Below are 23909 nucleotides of genomic sequence, written 5' to 3'. Positions count from 1 at the left end.
CACTACGTATGAAAACCATGCAACATGTCAACTCTATCTAAAACAAAGTTCTAATTCAATCTAAATTAGCTTAGATGAATCATAGTAACAAAGAAATTATTACAATAGAATAAAATTAGAAGTATCATCTAAGTTTGTGATTTACTAGAATTCTAGAGTAAAGAAAGCATTTTATTTTTAGATGATGAAAATGCTTTATTTTTTATACTTCTATTATATCGAGAAAAAATTTAAATATTTGATTCTTGACCTCCTTCTGACAATATGTAAAGCCATCTCCAAATATATAGAAAAATTGTATTCCTCTACTACTATTGACACCAATCTTCTCCCAATCAAGCAAAACATTGTCCAGTTTTAAAAATTCCCTCGTCAGTTCCTTCAATGATTCATTTTTGAGTTTGATGATGTGATTTAGTGCCTCTCCTTCTGAGCAACCAGGATGATCACCCATATAACAAGAAATAGCTGAGGCGGTTTTTCCATGGAGTCTCTCATCCTACATTAACATTAGAAATATGTTAATATTAAAATGTATCATAACATTTATATCTACATTTCATGATTATGAAAAAGGCAGAAAAAATCAAAACCTCAAAATCTTGTATATCATCAATTAACTGCATACACACTCGCATGAGCTGGTAGAATCTAGATCTATCCAAGTATATCTTATCAATTTCATCATCACATAAAATACGAGATGCTAATAGGGCAGTATGTAACAATATTGGTCCAAATTCTACAAATAATTCAGCATATTTCATATACTCATTATAAGTTGGAAAATATCTTGTTATTTTCCATCATGCTTGCTCAAAACAAGCTTCTCCATAATCTACCCACTGAAACACAATCCAATATACATGTTAGATATATTTCATAATTTCATTCCATGATCTATATAACTAGTTCTATTTTTAAATATGATCAAAATAAATTTTTGCATGGATTAGAAGTATAAATATTAATATTATTGTTTTTGTCATTATTCTTGTCTAAAATCTATGTACAAGGTTGGGCCTAAAAATAATAAAGAATTATTTATATTGGTAATAATAAATTATGTTAAAAATAAACCTCAATAGTTTTTATTGATTTTCCAAAAGATATATTACAACATTCTAAATATAACTTAGTTTGTTGTTACTTCTTTGAGATACTATATGGTTAACAAATTAACAAGTCTAATATAACAATATCATTTAGTTTTTCTATTTTGGTTATCTATTGAACATCAATTAGTATCCATCAATCATCTAAATTAAGGAGTGTCTTAACTCCATAAAGAATCATCATAAGAATAAGAGTTAGGAAATATACACTACTTATTACTCAACCCCTAATTTCTATTTTTTAGTTTCATAAGATTCTATTTCTATAAAATATATTTGTTTGTAAAATCTTATAGAAACTATGTTTTGGCTCTAAATTATCACTAATTTGTTATCAAATATAATATTTTGTTTGATATTTACTTTGTTGTATAAAATGCACAATTTATTTAAAGGACATTAAAAGGGTATTGAAGAAGTATACATACTATTTTTGTAGCAAAAGGCATCATGTCACGCCCTTGCTTTTTAGTAGCATCACTTGTCAATTCAAGAATTTTTTTAAAAGCAAATTCAATACATGTCTTGAGGTTGCTTGAAATGTTTTTTATTATAGAAACATCCCAACCTTGAGCAATGGCCTTTGTAATACATTTGAGTTTCTCAAGCGTTCCATAGTCATTAAAAATTTCATCCATGATTGTGATAGCAGTTACAATTTTTGCAAAAGCAACTATGCTAGTAGAAAGCTCCACTTCGTCCGCCGAACGAACTGCCCAAAAGTGATATTCAATTGTTCGCTCCCTTATTGCAACTAGCTTAGAGATGCCAGAATCTACCCACCAACTATCATGCAAATTAAGATTTATAGGAAAATATTAATAATCAAAATACACAAATTATAGTACTCTCTTAATTATCTTTCTACCAAAGTTTTTTTCAAAATACTAAATGCAACTATAACTTTTTTGACCCACACACTAGACACTATGTTATGTTTTGCTGAAAAAAAAAACAAGAACACTTTTGTGTATATGAAGGATTTGACCCTCTTAAGCTTGTCCATTTTAAAAAAAGTTTAGTAATTTAGAAACTAGATTTAAAGTGCTACAATTTTTGTTCTTTTGACATCTTCAAATTTTGAGTGTATGAGTCTCAAATTATTCCTCTAAGTTCAGTTTTAGTTGATTTTAGATAAAAGAGTAGCCAATTTTGATGTCCTTTTTTTTCACCATCTTGGTGTACATACCCATAAATATCTTATAAAGCTACTTAAAAGCATCATATAAAATATAAAATAATTATATCATTATATTCTACACTATCATAGAGAAACCTTGATAAAGTAGTGAACCACAACATATAAACATCGATACATTTTGATAGTTAATACTATTCAAGCTCTTTACAAGAATGAGTTCCTTTTATACTTTATTCAAGTATTAAAAATAGAGTAACACATCTTAGAATATTATAAAAAGTAAAACAATTTAAGTATCTCTTTGTTTACTTGTGAAATTCCTTTGATAGTTCTTTCACCTCCAACTTGTATTGAAATTGTACTATATTAAAATCCAATTTTACGAGTTCTAAAATCCTTGTCTGAAAATAGCTATAAACCTTGGGATAACTAGTTTAAATTGATCAGGAATCTGTCGAGTCTTTTACTGATTGGTGGAAGTTTTTTTCATCTATTTGTCCAAGGTAATTTTCCATGGCTAGTAACCATGTCTATGAAGCCATTTTTTAAAATAAAGAGAGAGAAATCTACTATGGCTTTAGGAGTGATACCTCTCTAATAGTTTTGTCTCTTGCTAAAGGATTAGTTTCATCCCCCAAGCATCAATTTGACGGTTGAATAGGGTTCTTTTGCTAGGGACATTTTTTCTCATAACATTCCAAGTACTGATTTTTATTCTTGGCAAGAAGACTAGCATACTCTCCTTAGCCTACTTTTTTAATCTAAAGTTTCTTTGATGCTACTCTCTAGAGTAGCTTGAAGACCTGCTACAATTTCCTCTTGATTTCTTACTGCCTAAGGTTTTTTACCTCTTATTTTCGGAGTTTTGAGTTGGGGGCAGTAGAGTTTGGAGATTATGAAATGGAAAAATGCTTTGAAAAATCAAACTTTGAATTCTCTTTACTTATTTCCTTTGATATTTTATTTATCATTTGGGAACCTACATGAAATCCTATGTTCTCTCCTAGATCTTCTAGATTGTCTTCCTCAAAAAATAACTGTATTATTACTATTATTTGCATAGTTAATATTTTTCATTAATTTCTTGGCTTGTTCATAATAGAATTCCATTTACAGATTCTGGTCAATTTGACATGTAAAACATCTTTATGGAATACAATAACATATTGAAAGTCATTCTTTGTAATAATTCTATCTTGTTCCTAGATCCCTATATTTATTTCATGTCCATTGATATAAACTTCCACACATTTAAATTAGGGGAGAACATGAATATTCAATCATTTATTGATGTCCAACAAAATAATATATAAAGGAGTATTATAGTTAATGTAATTGTGATAGAGTCATAACCGGTATGATAGTTCCTCAAATTTTACCTTGCACAGGGGCCACCCCACCCTTAAGGCTTACATAACAAAACTTTTTAACTACAAAACAAATACATTCTTGATAAGAATTTTCATTGAGTAAGCAAATCTAAAATCAAGTAGAACTCCATAAAGCTATCTCGTGACCCACAAAAGGGTGTATTCCCAAGTTGAATTCTCAAATTCTTTTTTCTTTGAACTCTCAAATCACAATATTGGTTTAAATGCTACACTTAATTCAACAACTTTCATGTACTCATTAAAGGTTGGAAATATCTTGTTAATTTCCATTGTGCTTGCCCAAAACAAGCTTCTCCATAATCTACCCACTAAAACACAATACAATAGGGGAAGAGTAGCAATAGCTGTCATAGTTCCAATAGTCGCCATCTTATTGTCATAGTGACCCCCCAATAGCCATCATAGTTAAAACACCATTCTTAAATTTGTTTCGTACCAATAGCCGATCATTTTTTGTCATTTTTTGTTCATAATTGATCCATTTGTGCACCACTATTGGAACATTAGTGCAAAACTATTGGGACATTTGTCCACAAGTATTGGCGATTTTGAGTGGATGGTTATTGGAACATCTTTAGTTAGGTATCAGGCGACACTTTGAGATGTGTAATTTTTTACCTTTGTGCACATAACTTATTACTACCCAAAAGCCAGATCAATAGCTTTAAGGAGTTAAGTCGCATACAAAGACAACCAAATTTTTTTTTTCAAAATCTGATGTACCGTTTAGGATCTGTGGGTGCGCGAAGTTAGCTATGATGGCTACTGGTGCTCTTCCCCTATACATGTTAGAACTATTCCATAATTTCATTACACGATCTATATAACTAGTTTGAAATATGATCAAAATATATTTTTGCATGGATTTGAAGCATGCAAATTAATGTTATTTTTTTTGTCATTATTGTCTAGAATATATGTAAAAGGTTGGGCCTAAAAATAATAAAGAATTATTTTTATTGGTAATAATATATTATTTTTTAAAATAAACCTCAATAGTTTTTAATGATGTGCCAAAAGATATATTACAACATGCTAAATATAAGTTTGTTTGTTGTTACTTCTTTGGAATTTACTAAATGGTTAACACATTAGCAAGTCTAGAATACAACAATATAATTTAGTTTAAATTTTTATTTTGGTTCTCTATTTAATCATATTAGTATCCACCAGTCATCTAAATCAAGGATTGTCTTAACTCTATAAAAAAAAATCATAAAAATAAGAGTTAAGAAATATCCAGTACTTATTACTCAACCATTAATTTCTTTTTGTTAGTTTCATGAGGTTCCATTTCTATAAAATCTAATTATTTGTAAAGTTTTATAGAAACTATGTCTAATGACTCTAAATTATCACTAATTTGTTATCAAATATAATATTTTGTTTGATATTTACTTTGCTATATAATCTGTGTAGTATGCTATAAAGCACATTAAAAGGGTTTTGAAGAAGTATACATACTACTTTTGTAACAAAAGGCATCATGTCACGCGCTTGGTTTTTAGTAGCATCACTTGTTAATTCAAGACCTATTTGATAGCTTATCCAGTAGTGATTGCAAAACATCTAAACAATTATTTATTTGGGTAACTGCAAAGACATGATAACGATTGAATTGAAGAAGTCTGAGTCCTAAAGCCGTGGCATTCAAATCCGTTGTAGAACTGAGACTCACTATGTTAGGGAAAGATACAAAAGAATGCACTAACTATTAATATTATATTTTCCTAAGTTAATTATGAATGCTCAATCATGTAATATATTCTAACTTTAGTTTCTTGTTAGAAACTTTCTATTTTTTGTAAATCCTTGTAATCTATTTATTGAGCATTCTTTCTCATTGTCAATACATCAAATTATTTACCAATTACTTGCGTAATATGGTATCAAAGTGGGAATCAAAGATTTTTCGAAAAAAAAACAATATATTTTTCTCTGCAATTTTTTTCGATCGTGCGTACCGTGATCATCGGGTTTTTCTTTTTCATGGATTTTTTCAGAGGCTCGTGTGATAGAAGGGTTATTCACATCATTTTGGTGTGTTATTTCTGCAACCCTCATGTTCCTTTCCTTTGGTCTTGCATTTTCTTCATCTCGTGACCATTTTCATGATCCGTGATCCTCCTATCCCTATGTGTGATGTAATTTTTTGTAAGTGGCTGCTCCTTGGGGTCTGTATCCTTTGGGGTTAAGGGCACGCTCTTTGATGGAGATTTTCCCCTCCCTTATTAGTGTCACCTGTCGAATCGCAGACTGATGTGCCCTACTCTACTCTACCCATATAGTTGGGGTCCAGGGGGGCCCTATAGATAGTAGGGCCTTCAATCCTTGTTTGAGTTCCTTTCATGGCCGAGTGAAAGATTCCGCTTCACAGATCCCGCACTTTGTTCCAGTTCCAAGAAAATTCCACCATAAGAACAAAAACTAGTTAACCGCTTGACCAGTGATTCATTCATTTGACCATAGACTAGAGCTACTTTTGATTCTGATATATTTTGTTCATTAATGACTCCCGATTCTTTCATTTCCTTGTAAAGATCATTCCCTTCACAGGTACATTCTCCTACTCCACCAAATACCGAAACACCTCCATGAGTCTTAGCAATGTTGTTGATTAATTCCATAATTAACACTATTTTACCCACTCCAACTCCCCCGAATAATCCAATTTATCCCCCACGGCAGTAAGGAATTCTTGTTCGTGCAACGTGAGTTTTGGGTTTTCCACCCAACGCGACGCTTATCATCATGACCCATTGACTCTTAGACACGATTTTTTGCAATTTTTTAACACACGACTTTGCTCTAGGTTCGCGCGATGCTCTTCTATGACAGATTTTTTGGCAGGATCTTTGCATTTCTTGGTGACTAGGGTTTGTTGACCCTCAAGATTTCTTCTACCTCAAAACCAAAAATATTTTAGCCTCCTACACAATATTTTTTTCATGACCTAGGGTTCTACATTTTTGGCCAAGGTTTATACCCTCCTTTTCAACTCAAAATTTATTTTGATTGTATAATTTTTTTTGGTTTTTCGAGACCTCAACTAGGTCGTCGTTAGATTTTTCTGAGTGCATCAATTTTTGTGCATTGATTTTTGTGCATTGATTTTGGTTTTGCAGCTAAATCCTTTCATAAGGATAAAGGCAAATCTCAGTCATCTCAGCAGAAGAGCTCTAGTTAGACACAAGAAGGTTCAAAGAAGAAAAAGGTTCAGTGTAACTACTGTCACAAATATGGCCATATGATTAAGGATTATCGCAATCGCATAGCTTCCTAACAATGGAAGTAGGGGGTCTCAACCTAAAGCCAATGTCGCTAAGCACACAGAGTAGAAAGAGTCTACCTTTTATGCCTTTATGGCTAAAGGTCCTGCAGGCCACGTTAAATCTTCTGTTTGGTATATTGATTCTGGTGCTTCTTGGCATTTCACTCATAAGTGTGATTGGTTTAAAAATTCTCTCCCTATATTGATTTAGTTATTTTTGGAGGAGGTGAAGAGTATACCATTGTTGGCAAAGGCAACGTTCAAATATAGTTGGGTGGGAGGAATCTCATATTCCTCAATGTATACTACTTTCTTGGCATGGAACTAAATGTTCTCTCTGTGAGTCAGATCATGAGACATTCTCCTCAGCTTGATGTCATCTTCAATGTACATAAGTGTTTGATTGTTGATCATGCAACACACACTACTATTGTTGTTGTTATTGAGGATCATGGTCTTTATAGACTTGTGGATACAAGTGATTGTCTTGAGCATGCCTTCATAGAAAGATAATCCTCTATCACCTATCTATGGCATCAGTGATATGGTCACCTGAACATTTATTACCTTTCTCATCTTGTTTGGGAAGATTTAGTACATGGCCAACCTAAAATTCAAACTCAAAATCAACGAGTTTCTAAAGCTTGTTAGGTTGAGAAGAAGCATAAGGCACCGTTCAAGGATGGTGACTCATGGCGAGCATCTAAGGTACTACAATTGGTCCACACTGATGTATGTGGTCCAATGAATACTCCTATTACTGGGTGCAGGTGCAAGTATTTCTTACTTTTTGTTGATGATTACAGTCGTAAGATGTGGGTATACTTTCTTAGATAGAAATCAGATGTGTTTCCTGTATTTCAGAAATTTAAGGCCTTGGTAGAAAAAGAGTCTAATTATTCTATTATTTGTTGGGAAAATGGTGTTGTACACCTTGTATAATAATATTTTATTATTGTGTGAGGTGGACATGGAATTATATAGTAATATCATATTGTATTGTTGCACCTAGGAGCACCTAGATGGACGTGCAACATGTAGAGATTCCCTTGGAATATTCTTGTAACCACTTGATGAGTTGTATTTATTGGAATCCAAGAACACTAAGAGGGGGGGGGGGGTGAATTAGTGTTTGACTGGAATGATCAATTTAAACCTTATTAAAACATGCATACACCAACCGGTATACCAATACATATAGAGTTGAAAGAAGTAAATCAACCAATGAGCCAATCACATAAATGAATACCATAACACACAAAATTATATGTGGAAAACCTCAAAGAGGAAAAACCACAGTGGGGGTGAATCAATGTTCAGTCGGAATGATCAATTTTAACCTTATTAACATGCATACACCAACTGGTATACCGATACATATAGAATTGAAAGAAGTAAAGCGACCAATAAGCCAATCACATAAATGAATACCATAACACACAAAATTATATGTGGAAAACCTAAAAGAGGAAAAACCATGGTGGGATTTGTGACCTGCAATATCAATCCACTGGCCATATGAAGAGATGTTACAAAATATAGGGGCCTACACTTATAGGAAGGGTTACAACCTAGACCACAATGCTCAATCACAAAGGAGCCTCACTGACTACATACAAATCCAGACTAAAATCCAAAGAAATGATTGAATTCCAAAGATAACATCTTCTATGCTTGAACATAGTTCTGATTAATCTCTCTCTCTTCTGGTCTGAAACCCTAAACCTTACTAGAATAACCCTTACATAAATATCCTCACATACATGATCTCTCTCATATGTTTCACATCTCCTTTACATTCCATAACCTCATATAATATTTCATACATTTCCTTACTCAAAATGATGTAACCAATTGACCTATATACCCCTTTACAATTCATTATGCCTTATGTCAACTTACAAAGATAATTACAATATGAACACACATGTCAGCTAGATAACATAAATACATGAATATCAAAAACAATTGTTGATGCCAGATACAAAGATGTTGGCCTCCAATATCGATAACTTGATTCTAACCATGTCGGCTTGCATTGTCGGTAATCAAAGAAATCTATCCAACCTGCCGGTGTCGGTGCCGGTGAAGTGTCTGTGAAGTACTTGCCAGTACACAACTAACCCAAAATATGAAGTCAAAACATGTTGCCATCAATGACAACATATTGAAACCAACCAATTGAGTGTCAATTGCCAACAATCTCCCCCTTTGGCATTGATGGCAACACTCATGTGAAAAATGATTATGGTTTCCATCTACCAGTTTCATCCTGAGCCTACTCCCCCTGAGCTGAATATCCATCAATACAAAATAATCCATACGTCCTGAATATTTTTCATCTATACTCCCCCTAAGGTATACAACTCCCTTTTTATTTTTCACATCAATATCTCTCCTCCTTTGACATCAATGCCATCAAAAATTCCAAAAAGAATACCAAAAAATGGGACAAAGAATGAAAGACTGTACAATGAACATGTTCCAATATATCTTACCTGAGATAGATGTATTTGAAAATATAGGGATAGGCCTTCTCCAAAAGATCTAGATAGGTATCCCAACTAGATTTGTAAGTGTCAGAAATAGATACAAGTCCATTTATCATATGGGCAAATGACTCTTTCTCATTAAGCTCTCCTGACATGGGCTTACCAACCATATCTATACACCCCTTCTTATGTACACTTAATGAATCCAATCGAGGAATCACCAATACTCTAAGACTTCTGGCTTCCCTTGTGATTTTATCTTTTCCCTTCTCAAGGGAAAAACTTGGGCTTTAAAAACCAAAATCTGACCATCAATAGATGTAGTCAATGAATTCAATCCATCAAAATAATTGGCTATACCTACAATCTTCACTTGAATATCCTTAATCATTTTTATCTATCTTAGCTATGAGTAAACTTGTGTTACAACATACTCTATAAATACTAGTACACTGCCTCAATGCATTATCTATCAATTTCAACTTATCATTAATCTCCTTCCTCTTCGACTCAATCATTTGATCAAATGTAGCTCTCTTTGCCTGTGTGAACCTCTCCAATGCTTGTCGGTTTGATATCTGCTGTAAACTGAAAATCATTTGAAATTTTCTTTGTGATTGTCCAAAGCTTTTCGGATGGGCTCTCTTCTTTGTGAATCGGTGTTCTACCGGGATGATCAATTTTAACCTTATTAAAACATGCATACACCAACCGGTATACCGGTAAATATAGAATTGAAAGAAGTAAAGAAACCAATAAGCCAATCACATAAATGAATACCATAACACACATAATTATACGTGGAAAACCTCAAAGAGGAAAAACCATGGTGGGATTTGTGACCCACAATATCAATCCACTGGCCATATGAAGAGATATTACAAAATATAGGGGCTTGCACTTGCAGGAAGGCTTACAACCTAGAGCACACTACTCAATCACAAAAGGAGCCTCATTGACTACATACAAATCCAGACTACAATTAGAAGAAATGATTGAACTACAAAGATAACATCTTCTATGCCTGAATATAGTTCTGGTTAAGCTCTGTCTGTTCCGGTCTAAAACCCTAAACCCTTACCAGAATAACCCTTACATAAATATCCTCACATACATGATCTCTCTCATATGTTTCACATCTCCTTTACATTCAATAACCTCATATAATATTTCATACATTTCCTTACTCAAAATAATGTAACTAGCTAACCTATATACCCCTTTACAATTCATTATGTCGTATGCTAACTTACAAAGATAATTACAATATGAACATACATGTCAGCTAGATAACATAAATACATGAATATAAGAAACAATTGTCGATGTTGAATCCAAAGATGTCGGCCTCCAATACCGATAACCTGACTCTAAACCATGTCGGCTTGCATTTTCGGTAATCAAAGAAATCTGTCCAACCTATCGGTGTTGGTGTTAGTGCAAGTGCCAGTGAAGTGTCTATGAAATGCCTGCTGGTACACAATTAACCCAAAATATGAAGCTGGAACATGTTGCCATATTGCCATCAATGACAACATATTGAAACCAACCAATTGAGTGTTAATTGCCAACAATATTGACACATTGGTATTCTTATATTGTATTTATTTAATATTGAGGAATGCAATTGTGATGAGGTACCCAATATTAACTGTGGGTAAAGGGTAGGTAGGAAAAATATTATATTTTATTGTCACATGGTTTTGATGTAATACCACTTGGTGGTTTTGTGGGAGCTTGTATTTATAAAAGCAAACACAAGGGTAGTTGTTTGTGTTGGTTAGTTAGCTAAGTTAGCATTTGTGAAGGAAGCATGGGATGGGATATGTGGATTTATGCTTGGTCACATGGAGTGCTTGTTGATGGCTTGTTATGATTGGGTTTTCAGAATCTTTTCCTAGTTGTATTGTAATGGACAGATTGTTGATAATACATGGTGGATGATTCTTTTGGAGGCTGGGATTTCCCTCATGAGGGTTTTCCCAAGATATACCTTGTGTCACATTTACATGGGTATGTTGTCTATTCTTTGCATGTGGATTCTATCTATTGATTTGATTAAGATCTAAATTGGGTTATGTGGAAATTGTCATAAAGTTGGTTGCAAGTTTCCTTTCATTATTATTCTTAGGTCTGATAATGGGGGGAGTTTTTTTCTATGACTTTCTCCACTTTCTATGATACACATGGCATAAAACGTCAGTTAACCACACCATACACCCCTCAGTAAAATGACATTGTAGAATGCCACAACCACACCATTACAAAAATGGCTAGGTCTATGTTGGAACACATAAATGTTCGTAAGAAGAATTGGGTAGAAGTAGTTTTTACTGTAGTTTATCTACTAAATAGGTCTCCCACTCATGATGTTAAGGGGAAGACTCCTAAGGAAGCCTGGACTAGTCACAAACCTAGGATCAATCATTTGAAAGTTTTTGGCTCTCTTGCATATGTTTGTATTCCAGATGCCAAGCGCTCTAAGTTGGATTCCAAGAGTCAGAAGCTTATGTTTACAGGGTACATTGGTAACCATAAGGCTTACCGACTAATTAATGTAAACACTAATCATCTCATCTTCAGTCATGATGTTGTCTTTGATGAAGATCAAGGACCATTTCAACTGTCCTCTACTGAGCACAATTTTGAGGATCAACCTTTGAAGGCTTCTGATTTGGGTGTTCATCTTCCATTTGGTTCACCTGATGGGAGGGATGATGCAGATTCTATATTTGATGATGCACTACCTAAATTTATTCTGGATGATGCTAATCTTCCACCTATTCTAGATCCTCTTCCACCTTTGGTTCCAATTATTCCTCCTACATCTGATGTTGGTACCTCTTCTCTCTGACATAAGTGGTGGGCTAAGACCATCAATGATCTTCATCTTGATGAGCTCATTGAGGGTAGATCTTATAGAAATAAGGGAAAGTAGAAAAATAAAGTTAAATTTTCTCTCATGGCCAACATTCATAGTATTTATGAGCCTCAAACCTATACAGAAGCAAAATAGATTCTAGAGTTGGAACAAGTAATGGATGCAGAATAATAGAGCCTTATGAAGAACAACACCTAGGTTCTCTTCGATCTTCCTCTAGGGAACAAGCCCATTAGCTACAAATGAGTCTATAAGGTCAAGTATCATGCAGATGGTAATTTAGATAAATACAAGGCCAATTTAGTTGCTCGAGGATTCACATAGTGGGAGGCCATTGACTATGAGGAGACCTTTGCTCCTACTGCCAAGATGAGTACCATTTGTCTTCTTCTCGCTATTGCAGCTCAGTTTGAATGGAAAGTCCATCAGATGGATGTTAAGAGTGCCTTCCTCAATGGTGAATTGCAAGAAGAAGTCTACATGACACAACCTCTTGGTTTCAAGGTTGCTGGCAAAGAACATCAAGTATGTAAACTCATTAAAGCACTCTATGGACTCAAATAGGCTCCTTGAGTGTGATACATTAAGATTGATCACTACTTAGTTGCTCATGGTTTTCAACATTGTCCTTTTGATAGTAATCTATATATCAAACACTTTGGTGATGATATTCTCATTCTTGTTGTCTATGTGGATGACTTGATCATTACTGGTAGTTCAACACATTTGATTGCAAAAATCAAACAGGACTTGTGCAAGGATTTTGATATGATAGATTTGGGGCTTCTCCATTGTTGTTTAGGTGTTGAGATTTGGTAGATTGATAGTAGAATTTTTATTTCTCATTATAAGTATGATAGGAACTTGCTTGAAAGGTTTCAAATGAAGGATTGCAAACCTGCTTCCACACCTATGGAGATAGGACTGAAGTTGTCAGCCAAGTTTGATTCTCCTTCTATAGATGAAACACAATTCAGGCAACTAGTGGACAACCTCATCTATCTTACTGCTACTAGACTTGATCTTAGTTTTGTAGTGAGCTACATTTCATGCTTCATGATAGCCCCCAAGTCTGATCATTGGGTAGCAATGAGGTGTGTGCTGCGGTATGTGAAAGGCACCTCTGATTATGGACTTCTTTACACTCAGAGTCATGATCCTAGACTTAGTGGGTTCACATATTTAGATTGGGCAGGTTCAATTGATGATAGGAAATCAACTTCTGGATATGTGTTTAGTATGGGATTCGGTGCAATCACATGGACTAGTAAAAAGCAGCATGTGGTGGCTCTCTCCTCGATAAAAGAAGAGTATCAAGGAGAAGTTAAGGAAGCATGTGAGGCAGTTTGGCTTCATCAAATGCTTGTGGATATGCAGATATCTCAAGCAAGTCTAACACCCTTGTTCTGTGATAATCAAGGAGTGCTCAAACTTGCCAAGAATCCCATCTTCCATGAAAGAACCAAGCACGTGGAACTCATAGTCATTTCATCAGAAAGCTTGTTGAAGACGATTCAATTTAGTTGTTGTATGTTCCGATAGCAGAGCAGACAATAGATATTCTTACCAAGTTGTTCAGTTGAGATAAGTTTGTCAAATTTAGGGGGTAGCTTGGTGTTGTTGTTAGATTGAGCATTAAGGGAGGGTATTAATATTATATTTTCCTAAGTTAATTATTAATGCTCAATCATATAAGATATTGTAATTTTAGTTTCTTGTTAGAAAATTTCTATTTTTTGTAACTCCTTGTAATCTATTTATTGAGTGTTCTTGTTCATTGTTAATACATCAAATGTTTTATCAATTACTTGCATAATACTGACTACCAAAAGTAAAACACCTTCTCTCGACAAGTGTTGAGGATCAATGAACTAAAATGATCAAGGTCTCTTGATCATGTAATTGTCTTTGAACCATAATGTCAATATCATGCAAACATATTTGACATCAAACATTATCTTAAAGATCTTCATAAGCATATTTCACACTTCTACTACACCAAATATATTTGCACATCATTCACATCCACTTCACATTATTTAAAATTCATCCCATGCTCAACTCATACATCCCCACTCATATATCGACAAGATAATTCATTTAAACCTTAGTTAAGGGTTGATCACAAACAAAATAAACAATGGTACATGGATTCAACCACCTAGACCTATAATATCCATCACGGTCCACTCCAAAAGATAGAGGGGACTTAAACACATCACAACACATCCTTTCCAAATGATTCCACTAAACCACACATGCTAACACATTCTCCAAAGTTGACAAGAAATGAAACATGTAGATGAACAATGTGACACGCCAATTAGTCGGTCCAAAAAAATCTTCCAATGCACAAAAATTAGTATGGATCTACAAATTCCATGGTGAGACCCATATCGACACTAAAACATAATCACAAAATCATTTCAAGACCAAAAAGGCATGATCTAGATACGATACACCACCACAATCAACCAGAAACCAAACTAGTTGATAACACTAAACTCAAAACACTATAACATTACTTGCCAACTATGCGATCAATAGAAAAATAAATTGAAACACTACACAAACCAAATGAACATGTCCTCTAAGACACAAAACTTGAAACCACAAATTAGAGAACCACCAAGCATTCTTCGGACCAGTTCTAACAAACCACAACTATAAAAAATAACAACAACTAACTCTAATATTTGGGCAACAAAGGAGATGTAAACATGATTATATGACATACATAGGTCATAAACATCATATCTATAACCACATTCCATAATTTTTAAATACCAAAGGAATGCAAAGCATTCTTCCATTGAGAAACTAAAAACTCATTCCTGCATAAATACTGTTTCATGCATATTGAAGTTTTCACTACACCATCCTTCGAGAAACACCTCAACCTTACTCAATTATATCACTACCAAACCACACAAAAACATTAAAAAAATCACTTCTAGACCAACTTCAACATAAAGAAACATCAATGACAACACCATACATGTTGACATGAATGGTAACACAACACAACAACTCAAGTTTCCAACACTTCTCTCTAGTTAGTATTATGGGGGGTATTGTATTGTTTGTGCTAATTCTTCCTTGGTTTTGATTGGAGTAAGCTGAGACACTCTTGGATTCCTATTTTGTGGAAGTAACCTTCATTCCTCAGTTGATCATGGTTCTTCAAACTCTTACACCTATATTTTCAATGTTATTGGTTGGGTAGTGATGATGAGGTCACTCGTGCAGATTCATGTGTCCTGTAATTTTTATTGGATTGATAGATGTTTTGGAGTCCTTTCCATTTGATCATTATTCAAGCAATGCAATTTGGGCCAATCATATAGATTTTTGTCTTCTTGATCATTATCATCATCTTAAAACCAGAGGAGTTTCTTTAGTTATATCACCTTATCAATCTTTGTTCGATAGTTGTCTATAGATTCTTCATGCTTCTATACTATTCTTCAAGTTCTTGTTTTGAGACATATTTTTCGAAGGCTTCTTAGTCTTTCATGTTTTGTCTTTTGGAGACGAGTTTTCTCCCATAGGGTTTCTCTCCTTTTCCCTATTTGCAAGAGATTGCATTGCATTTTTATTATACATGGGTACCTAACATGGCTTGGTTGTCAATTCCATAATGCATATCATATTGCATATTTTTACTCCCTAAGTTGCACTTTAGGGCTGTAAGGAAGTTAAGTAGCGGAAACAACTTCCTACGCTAACCTTGAGAGGAGGGTAATGCAAAACTTTTTCAGATTGTTACAATAGTTACAGAAAACAAAAATAGATATAATAGCATTCATACCACAACACAGTGATTTACGTGGGGAAAACCCTTTCAGGAGAAAAACCCCACCCTCCAAAAGCAGCTCAATATTTTATTCAGCAATCAAAAATAGATTACAAAATACTTGCAGAGCAAGCTCTTCACAGGAGTACCACTAATCAGAGATTCAGAGGCAACTCAATAGCCATGAGACTCTTACACACAACCTCTATCTCACACACCTCATAAATAGGAGATACAATACAAGAAACCGTCAAACAGTATTACAAAACCATGGGCTAAAACCACCCAATAAGGTGTAGCCGACCTTATCTCCCTTCTATGACATGTTAAAGCACACATCAACACGTGTCGCTCCCTTTTACAGCTCATTCATGTATCCGATACAAATTATTTTTCCTATTTCAGGAGTACAAACTTCCGGAGGCCATAACTTTTCAGGGCATTTCGGAGCCTCTAAAGTCCCCAAATTTAAGTTTAAACATTTTATTGCACCCCTCCAAGATGAAAACTTTAATATCTTCAAAACTAGCTATGACCTTGCGACGCAACTTTACTGGAATGCTTATCTAGCCAACCAGAAGCTTCAGGGAGAGTTTCGCACCATTTCGTGCTCAAATGAAAACTTACTATAAATAGTAACCTCACATAAATGCAAGGTTGAGACACCATTTTTCCCAACAAGGGCCTAGGGGGGGTGTTAGAGTAATTAGTTTTTTCTTTTTATGTTTACTTAAGTTTCACTTAGGTAATTAGCATTTAATTGGGTAGTTGGGAGAGGTTGGAATGTACCTATGCTCCTTTGATATTAAAACACTTGTCAAGATTATGTGTTCTCTTGTCCTCTTCTCTTGCCTTTATAAGAAAGGTCTTTGTACATTTGTAATCACCTCAAATTCATCTTTTCTTTGGTGGAATAGCATCCAGAAAGTTCCTTCTCTCTTGTGTGTAAATAGTATTCTAGAAATTAGCTCTCGGGGTTGGGTGCAAACCCTAACAACTACTTCTTTAGGATACTATATAGTTAACACATTATCAAGCCTAATTTATAACAATATAATTTATTATTTTTATATTGATTATCTATTTAATCATAGAAGTATCCATCAATCATCTAAATTAAGGAGTGCCTTAAGTTTGTAAAATTATCATCATAAAAAATAAGAGTTAGGAAATATCCACTACTCATTACTCAACCCTTAATTTTTTTATTAGTTTCATAAGGTTTTCATTTCTATAAAATTTAGTTATTTATAAAATATTATAGATGATATATCTAATGGCTCTAAAATCTCACTAATATAGCATCTAATCTAATATTTTTTTTTTATATTTTTTTGGTTATATATTATACATAGTATGTTAAAAGGTACATTAAAAGGGTCTTGAAGAAGTATACATATTGGCTTTATAACAAAAGACACCATGTCATGCCCTTGCTTTTTAAAAGCATCACTTGTCAATTCAAGAACTAGTTTGAAAACAAATTCAAGGCATGTCTTGAGGTTTTTTGAAATGTTTTTTTATAATAGAAACATTCTAACCTTAAGTAGTGGCCTTTGTAATACATTTGAGTTAAAAAAGTGTTGCATACCTATAAAAATCAAGATTTATAAGAAAAGTTATTTCTTTTTTTTTTTTACCATGTAATAATTTGTCAAGATCCAATTGTATATTATTAGGTAAATTTTGATCAAATCAATGCTTAAATAATATAAATGCATAAAATTGACATAAATTTATATAATTAAGTCTCGACTAAAATCAATATAAAAATCTGTGGACTATCAAAACATCATTTATTTTAAATTGTAAATTATATTTTGGAACTAAAATCATTATTTATAGATTATAGCATTGACAATAAGATCTAGAAAATAAATCCATCCTATCCTTTCAAACTAGTATTGTAAATTTATAAAAAATACATGTCTTATAAATTAATTTAAAAGCATCATATAAAATAATTTTTTTTTATCATTATATTTTATACTATCATAGAGAAATATTGATGAAATAATGAACAACATAAACATCAGTACATTTGAATGGTTAATTCTATTCAAGCTCTTTATATTCTAAGAGTTTATATTTCAGTTTGTTCTTCTGTATTATATGTACCTTAATCACTACTTTAAATATGGTGAAATAATTTTGTATGAAAAATATTTCTAATTTATTACCTCTTTCAAAGAACTTCTCTTATATATGTATGTCTAGAATTTTCCAATAATTTTTGAAGATATATAGTGCTAAACACTTTGGCCTCTTCCATAAGTTCTCGAGGATATGTCACACTCAAAGCTCTTAAAAGGTTGACCATACTTCTCATCGTGTCCTCTTCCGTAATATTATTCTCACCCTTACCATTGTTTACTCCATAGAGAATGAATTGCACATTATTGTCCTTGAAATTCTTCAACTTATCTTCTCAACATACATGACATAAAAAAATAATAATAATTATAATATTACAAATAATTTATTAATATTATTTGCATAGTCAATATTTTTCTTTAATTTATTAGCTTGTCCATAGTATCATTTCATTAAGAGGTTTTGGTCAATCTGACACATGTACAACACCTTTATGGGAATATTATAATGCAATAATATATCGAAAGTCAATACTTTGTAATAATTTTATCTTGTTCCTAGACCCCCATATTAATTTAATGTCCATTGGTATTAACTTCTACACAATTTTGGGGGAGAACATGAATAGTCAATCATTTATTGATGTCCAACAAAAGCATATATGAAGGGAGAATTATAGTTAATGTAATTGTAATAGAGTCATAACTAGTATGATAGTTCCTCAAATTTTACCTTGTTGAGGAACCACACCACCTTAAGGTCTGCATAACAAAAAAATTTGATTAAAAAACAAATACATTCTTGATAATATTTTTCATTGAAGAAGCAAATCTAAAATCAAGTGAAACTCTATCAATCTCGTGGCCCTCAAAAGGGTGTATCCTCAAGTTGAATTCTCAAATTCTTTTTTCTTTGAACCATCGAATCAATTATTCTTGAATTATTGACCAATAATCCATATTGATCTTTTCTTTTATAAAGCTCCATCAATTTTTCTCTTGACCCTTGTATAGGTATAATTTTTGATTGGAGTCTTGTGAGATCATTGACGAATAATCAATATTGAATTTGACACCAAATCCCTCATCCATATTCAAAGTAACAAATTTAACTATACACGCATCGTTCAAAGTTACCAACATAAAAAAAAAGAATTCCAAAATAAATTAAATGTGCTTCTTTTGCAAAGCACCATCTCAAAGTAAGAAGTTGACTTGAGATGATGAAGATCCTCTAGTCTTTAATGCCACCAACCTTTAATTTGACTCTTTACATAATATCCTTCGACTAGACATAAAACATTTTTTTCAACACAAAAGACACTCTTGATAAATAAATATTATCAATTATTCAATTTCAACTGAGTAAGATAGTGAGTAACTAGTTTTCCCAAATAAAGATTTCCAACTACTGAATAAACAAGATGTTCAACATCCTTGTCATATTTATTCAAACCTTCTAGTAGCACTATATCAGTTTCATAAAATTTGTTCATATGCATACAATAGATAGATTTCCTATTTAGAATAGTAAAAATTTATTAATAGTAGTCATAAAAAACTTTAGCCACTTTGGCAATGAGATTGCAAGCAATATTGATCTGGCCAAGGGCCAATTCGTAGTGATTTTTGTTATATAAAACATTTAATAAATCTTCTTAAAATTTATATACAATAAGTTGATTACATTTAGCTTAAAAAATGGCTTTGACATGGGAAGATTTGATAAGGGTTCCCCAAGCATTTTGCTACAAAGGGAAGTAGAGTAAAGCTAAAAAAATATTATCATTTTATTGAATGTCATAGGTAGTGCCTAAAATGCCCATATTAATAGATGTGCATTGGCTTTGATAAAAAATAGTATTGACAATATTCTATAGGTTAATTTGAAAAAAATAATGAAGCTATTATCTTCTACTCCACATAGTCTTATATTATGTATTTAAAAATCCCTATATAATTGTGGAGGGGAAAAAGTGAGACTGGGTGACTAGGACCTAATCCCACCTTTTCCAACACATTGGGAATATGAAAGAACCTAGGGAGATAGCTCACATTGGATACTTCTTGTGAGAAAGAGAGAGCCAAGGATTATCTCTTAGGGTTTCTATTCCCCTTGTTGTGTATGAAGAGAAGATGTGAAAAATAAGGTGTGATTGATCAACTATACTAGGAGATGAACAATGAAGCATATATGAATTGAAATTGTAGTAACTTACAAATCTCAAATTGAGATACTAAAAGAAGAGAAGGGGGATGAATTTGAATGTGTACTTGGTGTTGAAAAATGAGCCAAAATGACCTAGACAAAGATGCCATGACCTGATCCTATTTTGTCTAACAGAAAGCTACAAATGAAGACCTGCAAATTTTAAGCTATAAGCTTCCACCTGCCAAATTTCACCTGAAAATGGGAGGACCAAGTGTAGGAACAGGGTGCCCAGAGAAGACCAGGGCACCCAGGGAGGACTAGGACACCTAGGGAGGACCAGGATACAAGACTAGGGTGACTAGGAAGGACAAGGATGCTACGCCCCTGTTCGAGTGATTTTTGCTCAAATTTGATCTTCGGGACTATGTCTGTGTGCTCTGCCAGACCTAAAATTTGTAGCAATAATCGGATCCTGCACCTACACCTATAACTGAAAATAGGGTTTTGGGTGGCAATGTAGTACCCCTACCATAATCAATTTCTAATCTTAGTTTGACCTTGGTTAGCTTATCATAATATAATGTTATAGTTAGATGTTTTGATTTAGTGCATAACTGTTAATTTGGCTTTCGCACCAATTTGTATGCAAGTTATTGGTTCTCCTATTTCATGTTATTTTCTCGAGCTAACATTTTCATTAAATTTATATATGTATGCATGTATGACTCTTGGTTGTTGTGTAATAACCAACCTTACTTAACCCAACAAAATTTGACCACTTTTTTTTTTTGTTTACTTTAATCATTCATGTTTGATTCAATCGCATACTTTGGGCATCCATCCATTACAATTAGGTATTCATCCATCTGGGATGAGAATCTAACCATATGGGTTAGGCATCTATCCATATAGAGTAGGAGGTTTCATCTATCCAATACAAGATAGGCATCTATCCATACGGGGTAGGCATCTATCCAATTGGGATAGGAGGTGCTCTGGCCAGAGACTTAGACTCATCGGGACCATTCGGGTCCTGAGTCACTCACTAAGTACTACACTCTTCTAATAGTACACTAAGGTTTCCGTCCTTAGGAGAAATTAAAATAACATAATACAAGCTTGAATTCTGCCTCAGAATTTGGCTTAAAGCCTTGAGAAGTCAAGCAAATCTATACAGGATTCCTTCCGAGTATGCATTGAATTACTTTTTCCTTTTTATTATACTTATCTTTCAAATTATGATTCTACTCAATCCTTCTTCTTACCAAAGCTAGACCCCATCCACGAATGCCTGAGTACTAGGGACAACTCCGTCCCAAGACTACCTACATACCCGTTTTAGCACGAGATCAAGGCGTAAAGTATGTAGTTCTATCTTCTACTCTATGGTTTGATGTAAACTAGTTAGTGGGTACACAACCCTTTCTAGGGTCAATGTCCCAGAGAGTTTCTCTGTGGTTGCTACCCATGGTGGTAGCGCTTAAGCAAAGACTCAAGATGGCCTATTGCTTGTGGCCTAAAACAACTAGATCCTAATACCTATCATAAGTGTCACCCTTTACCAAATTGTCAATTGTCAACAACTCTTTGAGATTAAACCGATTTCATAAAAGTATTTCACTCTATCAACCTTAAGGGGGTTTACTATGGTTTAACTCAGTGGATGTAAAATCATTTAAGGGTTATCTTATTAGATTATCGATCCAAGGGGGATTACCCGCCCCTTGGATTTTAGCTTCCAAGTGTCCCTTATTACTCCCCGACGATTTATAGGGACGATGCCACAGACGTCGTTGATGCAACTTTATTAGGCATTAAGTGCAGTAGTTCAACATGATGACATTACCTGTAAGCGTGACCCAGAGGCACTGTATATACCAAACACTAGTAAGTTTTGGTTCTCCGACTTCCTTTATTTAGTTTTCTAACTAAGAAGCTATGAAAAACATCATGCTTGAAAATAATTATGAATTGAACGTGTATAATTAGACATTGCAAAGCTTATCTAATTGAACAACTACTTGTTGGACCACGTGGAATAAAAACCATAACTAAGTTATTTGATATTCAAAACTTGAAATATAACTTGCATAATAATGACAATTATGAAACTTGCATATTAATAATTGAACGTGTAACTTGCATGAAGATGAAGAAAATGTAACTTTGTCATCAATAAATGCAAGTAATGTATGAGAAATTTACATGAAGCAAGGATAGTGTAAGTTACATGCAAGGTTAAGCAATGTGTTGATTTCTACCATGAGAATAATTGCTTATAAAGTCACTAGTCCCAAAAATAGAATTTAGCTTAGACATTTGGTTCAAATCATATTAATATGAATTAATTTCTAAGTGATTCTTAAATAGTTTGTAAAAATCCAATTATAAATTTTGGTATAGTTTAATTTACAAATTATAAATTTGCTAAAGATAAATTCATTGTAAATTTACTAAGGATGATTAAATTTTAAATTTACCTAAGTTAAATTTTATTAAACTAAAATTTGGATTAAAAAAATTAACAAAAATAACAAGTTACTGTGGGTTTGATTTTTTTTTAAATGGATTTTAAAAGGCAAGTGGGAGTGGGGCCCACGAGTCCCATCACCACTGCGGACCTGCGGGTACAGGCCCATAGTGATGAGGGGACCATCGTGGTCCCCTCCACTACCCTGCGGCCACTACCGTAATAGTGACCGCAGGTTAGTGGAGGGTACCACTTCAATACCACTCTCCTGTGGAGGTAATAACTCCGCTCCCCTCTCCTGTGATGGTCCGTTATTCTATGCAACAGATGAAGTTACATCTACGGATTTTCTTTGTGTTGTTTCGTGCACTATTTTGAATATATTTTACTTTGCATAAATTTTAATAATACTATATATATATATATATATATATAGATCTCTCTCTCTCTCTCTCATCTCTCTCTCTCTCTCTCTCTCTCTCCTCTCTCTCTCTCTCTCTCTCTCTCTCTATATATAATATATATATATATATATATATGGGTATGTGTAGGATCATGGTGTGCCAAAATAGGCCCTTAAGTGGCAATGAAATTTTAGAAAAGTCAAAGTTATGCAACTTGACATGAAAATTTGAATAAGCTGTGAACATTATTTTTAAAATATGTAAGAAGAGAATATATAGAAAATTGAATGTCGTTTCTAAGTTACTAGTTGTTTTTTGGAAAAAAAAATCCTATTTGATGAAAATTTCAAATTTCAATCAGTGGTACTAAAATTTTAGGAAAAACATAAGAAGTAGACGTATGTCTGACCACCCCTAATCACAATCAAATCTTAATATGTTTTTATAATATTTATAATATAAGTATTAGACTCATGTCTAGATGTGACACATACTCTTTTTTAATTTTTTATGAATTAAATAATTATTTATGATTTTTTTACTACAGCTTTTCAGAAATTCAGAAACTCCTACGTCTGACCACCTTAACTTGGTCAAAAGCTTATGAAATTTAATTTTTTTAAATTTTTCCCTATAGTAGGCGAAGCATAGGATGTGTCGCATGTTTTGGTTTCAAAAAATGTTATACTGTTTGAAAGTTATG

General features: G+C 33.3%; 1 pseudogene; it reads right to left on the bottom strand.

Moving 5' to 3' along the window:
* Window positions 1-202: 202 nt before the first annotated feature.
* LOC131857024 (alpha-humulene synthase-like) overlaps window positions 203-23909 on the bottom strand; it is a 77098-nt pseudogene continuing 53391 nt past the window's right edge.

The sequence above is a fragment of the Cryptomeria japonica genome, chromosome 7, assembly GCF_030272615.1.
Source record: "Cryptomeria japonica chromosome 7, Sugi_1.0, whole genome shotgun sequence".
NCBI lineage: Eukaryota > Viridiplantae > Streptophyta > Pinopsida > Cupressales > Cupressaceae > Cryptomeria > Cryptomeria japonica.
Note: the sequence above shows the minus strand (reverse complement) of the source record. Positions and strands in the feature narration are given on the sequence as shown.